At 42.4% G+C, this 7614-nt stretch overlaps 1 protein-coding gene across 2 annotated transcripts in view; it reads right to left on the bottom strand.

The window, feature by feature from the left end:
* Positions 1-7614, bottom strand: part of evi5b (ecotropic viral integration site 5b) — a 45757-nt gene that overhangs the window by 4827 nt on the left and 33316 nt on the right. The gene's annotated exons all lie outside the window — the stretch shown is intronic.

Raw genomic sequence — 7614 nt, 5'->3', positions numbered from 1 at the left:
TTCAGCTTGGAGCTACATGGTAAATGCAGCATACACTTAAATACCAAGTGTGGAAATTTCAGTTGCATGCCCTTATGAAGATTCACTTTTTCCATAAATCTGTAAAACCCATTTTCATACACAAAGGCAATTCAATGTGCTTTACATAGTACATGGTCTACCATTTAAAGGTTTGGGGTCACCTCCATTTTTACAGTTGTTAGTGTAATTCAACAGCCAAACACACGTGTGCCATTCTTCTAGTACTGAAACGAAGTATACTGCACAAGTCCCCACAGATGTGTTGCACTTGTAGGCCACTTTGCTTTCACTCTTCACACACTGTGCCTCCAGTCCGTCATCTGAAGCTGACTGCCTTGTTCTTTTCTTCTAGGCAGCCTGCAGATGGTTTTATGGCTCATTATCCTGCTGTAGGATGAAACTCTTAATGGCCTTTTTCCAAATAACACTACAGTGGGTGTAGCAACTGTTTTTTCCAAACACTGCCTGTGTACAGACAGATTTTGTTGTTGTAAGTCATCAACAAATGCTGGCTTCATGCACTCCTAGTGCTGCAGAAAGGCCTGTTTTATATGACATTTACATACATTCTTAGTTTTTGGTGACTTTTTTGTTTGTTTTACCTCTGGCGGTTTATTTCTTAGCTTTGCACCATTAACAGTTATTGACTGGATTTGAACTCCTTCAATGTCAAAAACTGGAAAGATGGAGGTGACCACAAACGTTTGAGTGGTAGTGTACATGCACAGAAACATTAAATACAAAAGAAAAGAACAAAAGTAACAGAAGATAAAGTGTAAAAATTTGGTGTCAACTGCTGCACAGGCAGGACACATTTTTTTAACTGGTGTCAACTGCTGCACAGGCAGGACAAACAGCAGGCAGACAGTAGAGCCTCGCGACATAAAGAGCAGCCTGACAAAGTGCCAGCCACACATGGAGGGCAAGCAAAGTGACAGATGTCAGAGGAAACACAAAACAGTGTCATTTGTGCTTGATTTCCTCCTGGGGCCCTGGGGATGAGGCTGCTTGTTGGCTTTAACAGTTAAACAGCCCATGTGATGTTTACCTCCTTGGGTGAAGCCATCTGCAAGCACTGGAGACAAACACACTCAGTATTTCAAACCTTGATCACACCCTTGAACCTGCCAGTTCTACAGTGACACCAGTCAAGGGTGCACAGAGGAGTTCAAACCACAGGCTACATACGGAAGGAATGAGACAAAAAAGGGAAGACTGTGCGCAGCAGGGGTGGAGTGTCAGAGCAGAGAGGTGAGGCTGCATCTCCTCCGCCTGGCCAACACCCCAAAATACAGATAGGGCTTTTGATTCCTGTGGTAAGGTGGCGCTGAATTCAGTGGGTCCCAGTGGGCCTGCTTTTTTAAAACAAGGAGTGGTCTAAACAATTGAGATTATTCCAAGAAATTTGTTTTTGAGGTTTTGCAACTCCCTCCACCAATCGGAGGCAGGCAGTTAATAAGACTTCCTGATGCCCAGCTGTGTGAATCGGCAGGTGTCGTGCTGTGGCCGGGGATGCCAAACGTCTCTCAGAAATGTGTTCCTCACATTCCAGCAGCCACAAAATCTGTTGAGCCTTGTTTAGTGCCATAAAGAGGCAAGCGAAACAGCCAAATACAACAGTAAAAACAGCACCGTAAACTATGGCAAGTTACATTTGTTTACCGCACTGACAGCGGTGAACTGATAATCATTATCAGAACATCTCGAGCAAATAAGGAAAACACAGCTCATACGTGAAAGTTATCTGAAATGTAGTAGAATTTCATTTGACACGTTTCAATGGACACATTGAAAGTATCTTGACACTTTTGTGAACATGTGCTGTTGTGACAATGATATATACTTTATTCTGAAGCTGCAAAGATGAGTGTGAACAATGTGTGAAGATAAAGGTTCCATTTTTACTGCGATGAAACTATCTCCTCGATCAGTGACAGCTTCTGAGCAGTCTTAAATACCCCATGTGAAATACCTTTCCCAAGTGCCATGATAACATTTAAGCTGCATTACAGCTATGTGTCATTAGAATAAACTTCTGAGAATACCTGACGTATAAGATTAATGAAGCAGATAGATTTCCTGCATTAGTGTGACAAATACAGAGTAAACATGAGCGCGTCCTTTACAGCCTGAACATTTAGTATAAATCTCTGAGCATGTCATAGAAACCTCAAAATAAACCATGCATGTCACCTTTGGTAGAGTCTCTGCTTCAAGATGAGAAACCACTTCCTGTCAGGCCAGAGACAGTGGAGCTGTGGCGTTGACTGTGATAATGAAAAGTCCTACACATAAACCGTAGCAGACATCTTGGTTTCTCTGACAAAGCTTTCCATCATTATTCAGTGGTTGTTATCGTTCATTTGTATTCATCTAATCTATGCAGGATTGTGTGTTACCAAGGCACAATAAGGTACACGCTGAGGTTGCCACTGCTTTCAACTGTGCACTCCCTATTTCAGACCCAGACAAAGCAAATGATCACACAATGTCTCGTCACATTAACACTGAGCTGCAAACTGTCAGCACCAGCGTCACATGCTCTGACAAACGAAGAAACAGATTTCTTTTTGTGCTGTATTATTATCTTTTTTTTTTTTAACAACAATTTCTTGTACTTGAAGCGCAATGCTCAGCCACAACTTATAGAGCGGGCAACCAAACCACAGACCAAGAAGCCAACACTGGCACTCTGATTTTAGCACAGACGTAAGCTCAGTGTGAAGCTCCGGCAACACATTTTAAATATGCTTTAAGTTGCACATAAAGTGCATGTTATTGACACACTCAACTGAGCTCATCATGCAGATTCGAAAAAGAAAATGAAGGCGGTGGTGGTAAGGTTTTGATGTTGCATGTTTTTGCTCTATCACTTAGTAACAAAACCTCAGACCACACTGTGTGATTGTATGTGTCTGTGAAAGGGAAGAGGGGGAGGTTGTTGTAGGTGTCACACTTATAAATAGTCAGTGCCTCTGAAGTACCTTTGACACAGGAATACATTTACAACGGTACTTTAAAGGCCCTACTCTACAGGCCCAGAGTGAAAACCTTTCCAGAGATGTCGAACTTGTGCTGAAGATGACCCAAGTCTTTGCTTTCATACATTCTTCTTGTTAATGTACAGCATTTGTCAACAATTCCCATTTCTCTAATGAAGACATTAGAACTGTAGTGTCATTGATTATCTACAGTGGATTCAGAAAGTACTCACACCCCTTTACTTTTTGCACATTTTACTGTGTTGTGCATTCAATTCTGAATGGATACGATTTCCATTTCTACCCATCATTATACCCTTAATCACTCATGATGGCAATGTGAAAGCATGATTGTACTGTTGTCTGAAAATTTAAACAGAATCAAAACCTGAACTCTTTTACTGTTAAACGTATTCAGACCCTTTGCTGTGGAACTCCGGTGTCTGGTCAGACAACTCTTTGGGCAGTGAACCACAAAGCTGACGGTGAGCGTCTATCGGGGCTCATCTTCCCAGGGTGTCCTGCACCGTTGGCACCAGTCAGACCCTGTCAGCGGCTTTTCAGCCCGGTCAGATCTCCTCTGCAACCTCGTCTCTTCTTCCACAACCATAAAACCAAGGGCAGAATACTGCAGTGCCATTTGTAACTTCAAGTGTTACATTTCAGCTCAACTGGCACAAACAAAGTTGACGTGAGGCGATGCAACAGTCAGCCTACATCGCTGCTAGTCCTTTCCACGTTGGCTTGGTGTGTGTCTGCCCTTTGACCATGGTTTCGCTTTGTCATCATGGGTGATTAAATGTATAACTAGACAGCACTCAGCAAGTGCAAACCTCAGCAAACGAGCAACTTTGTTTTCCCCAAAACTCCATAATGTTTGTTTGATAAACTGCTCATACAGTCTCCGTTACTGTTGCACTATGAAGTGATCCTTCACATCTTGTGTATGTGTGTTTCAGCCACTCCCTCCTCTAAACAGAGACAGCACAGTGTAAAATACAGTCAAAAAACAAAGTAGGATGGTCCATATCAACTTGTGAGGTTATGCCTGGTGACGGTAAAGGGAAGCACGTGGTGTACCGCTCATCAGGTTCCAACAGTAAAAACACAGCTATAATGCACAGCTGGAACACTGCTGTGCTCGCTGATAGACTGCTGTGCCCGGCTGAAGCTGCCTGCTTGGCCAGATGACGGGCCCTAACATCTCCAAAAACACTGGAACAATTTTCAAACCTGGCATTACTTGAATAGCCTGATCACATATTCTCAATCTAAGCGGTCACTTTGTCGCCTGAAAAAAAGTCAAAACTTTATAATAAAGTGTCATAATCCCAGTCCTACGGACCAAAACATTAACAGCTTGGAGCCTGGCTCCAAATCTCTGCCATCAGGCTCTCGCCCAGCTGTCGCTGTCTCTGGGTTCCTTCAGTTCCCGTCTCACACAGCGGGGTGTACTGAGTGACAGCACTCGGTTTCCACTGTCAATGGATGGGCAGCCGTCACTAACCCAGGGATTTGTCTCCGCATGTGCTCAAAGTGCTCAGCAGCACAGCCGTGCACTTTGGCTACGGGGACGCTCACATGCAGTCAAGCAGACTTTGCAGCACTCACAGTAGTGAATAATCTTTTAAATATCCCTGTATCCAAATTATGATACAGATCAGCACCAAAATCTAATCAACTGTGGTCCAATACCCCACATCTCCAAAAAATGTCTTCAAATTGCATTAATTACTTTGTTTTTTTAAAACCGTAACTCAAAAACAAACGCCAGCAAAAACATAACCCCCGCTCCTGGCGAAGGCAATACTGATTGGTAGAAATGGCTGTTGTATTCATGGTACAATAAAATGTGCAAAAAGTAAACGGGCCAGGATCCACTGCCTCCACTTATGGGTACCAACAGAAGGAGTGACAGTTGTTGACAAATGCATTAAATACTGGTGTGTAGCTCATCACTAGCAGATCAGCCCCCTAATGTGACTGCAGTGTTTTCTCGCCTGTCCAAATGGAGTGTGTGCACATCTCTGCAAACTGAAACATTAAGAACATGGACTCAAAAAAAAAAAAAAAAAAAACCTGGTTTCATACATTTCAGATCTAGGCATCTGGCATATCCCTAAGTATCCAAAGCTAACACGTCACAGTGTCTGGGACACACTGAAAACATGTAACTGTTGCTAAATGTGCTTCTGATAGTAGGCGGTGGGCCAAGGCCCTGTATCTGCTTTAGTTTTAGAAAATAATGATCCCCACTGACGGAGGACCCAGATTTGGAGCTGATGAGTCAATAAGCTTAAAAAAAATTCCAGTGCTAATACAATGTAAGTAAATATGTGGGCTCAGTACCAAGCAACAGCGTCAAACAGTCATTTGTGACAAAAAATGTGGCGACTCATTTAAAAACATTTCTGCTCAGATGCGATGCTCAGGCAGAATTCCTAAAAAAGGAACATGTAAAATGATCATGTTTCTGACGACATACAGTATTTATTTATAGCTGGACAGTTGGTGTTAAATCTTATGTTCAGCATCTAGTGAGGTCACAGTAGCTTATAAACCAAAAACTAATTCCAGTGGTTTCAAGACAAACAGAAAGGCTGTGTGTACAAGTCCAGCTTAAAACTCTAATTCTGATTTAATCGTAGAAGCAAGCAGCTTCAGATACATTCATATTCTATTGCAACACAAAGTGTATTACGACTTCACAACCACCCCCTTGGGCGTATACAGAAAACACAATACCATCATCTGCCTCCTGCACTCACTGTTAACAGTGTAGCTTTACACATGAAGTGAAGCCCACAGAAACCGTCCTAAATGAAATGAACGAGGACCGGTTTGTCAGTCATTTCATCATTAGTCAGTACCGCTGAGTCCTGGCCTGTGGTCACCCTCGTTGTGTTGTCTATAGGAATGGGACAATATAGCGCAATACAAAAATGTCACAATATGAATCGTTTTGTCTAGCATTATACATCGTGTGGTCTCCATACACCAGCGACTTCATATTCTTCGTAAATAAGACAGCCTGACACAACCCAAGTCAGTATATCTGATCGTTCTTTAAATAATCAAACCAGTGCTAGAAAAGGGGGAAAGCTAGTCACACACTGTTGTCATTGAATTTTCAATTGTATCGTGACTCAAACTGTACACACCATACTGCGCATCGAATCATATCAAGAAAAAGTCCAGCATTACATTTGTTTGTGGATAAACACTGGTTCCTTTGCTTTCGCTTGTTCATACAGGGAGGAAGTTTCTACATCCTGCCTAACTCTGAGGTGTGATTCAACGAGTCTTCACCTACAGTATCAAATATCTGACATCTGCCCAAAAATACATATGGGGATGAATCATTTCCGACTCTAAAATACAATAAGCTGGAAAACAGCACTAATATGACATCATTTCCTGCAGAGCAGCGCTGTACTCTCTACCTCACACACAGTATCAAATCTGATTACTTCTCTGTAACAGAACATATTTACGAAAGAGCCCCGGTCAGAAAAAGTTCATCGGGGCCACAAGGCTCTGGTTTGATAAGGTTTGTTTGATACTGGTGTAGCCATGGTAACATGAGCAACCAAAACCGCAAACAAGATGATCCAGAATCTGACGTGACTAAATTCTAACTGGGAGGTGGATTTGTGTCCCATTTCAATCGAGTGTGAAGAGCTCAGACCGAAAACGGACACGTCATATAACCACTATCATTCTAAATCCAGCAGCTGGAGTCCATCACACATAGTAACAGGCTAATGTAGAAACATACTGACAAACCAATCAGTAGGAAGCAGAACACAACTGCACTTTGTCACTAAACCATAGCAGTGAATGAGAAGGCATGTCCAGAAGGCAGTCTGGACATGCCTTCTCATTCACTGATTGGTTTCTGTTGTTTTCTACATCACAACTATGAAATAACACATATGAAATTATGTAGTAAACAAAGAAAACTGTTTAAAATTTTGGGTTCTTTAAAGGAGCCACCTTTTGCTTTGATGACAGTTTTGCACACTCAGCTTCATGAGCTTCTCCAACAGTACGGGATGAGTTCCCACACTGAGCACTACTGGGTGCTGTTCCTTCACTCCGCGGTCTAGCTCCCCCAAGACCATCTCAGCTGGGTTTAGGTCATGCCCTGCAGCAGAGCTCTACCTCCTCTCCTCCTCAAATAGTCCTAACATACATAAACCAGTGGTGTGTCCAGTTGAACATAGGATGGTCCCACTAACCCAGTGGTTCTCAAACATTTTTTGTCATCCCCCACTTAAGAGGGTGGGCGAATTTTCAAGCCCCACTTGCCAAAAAAATTATAACGAAATTGGCCAATTTTAAAATATCAAATGTATTGAAATATCAAATAACACCAAGTTCAAAACAGATAAAATATAAGTGCAACTGTATCGTTTGACAGGGGGATAGTTTTCAATTTTGCAGCACTTGTCTCATCCAGCATAATCAACACCATGTCTACAGCAGCAGGAAGAATGAGCTGCTCAGCAATTGTGTAGGATTTTTTGCACTGTGCAATTCTGTATGCAACTTTGAAGGAAGCCATTTGTGCTTTGCTGTCCACTGGTGCAGATTTTACCATGCCATTTTC

This window comes from Monopterus albus, unplaced genomic scaffold, assembly GCF_001952655.1.
Source record: "Monopterus albus unplaced genomic scaffold, M_albus_1.0 scaffold103.1, whole genome shotgun sequence".
NCBI lineage: Eukaryota > Metazoa > Chordata > Actinopteri > Synbranchiformes > Synbranchidae > Monopterus > Monopterus albus.
This window is presented reverse-complemented; position numbering and strand designations above follow the sequence as displayed.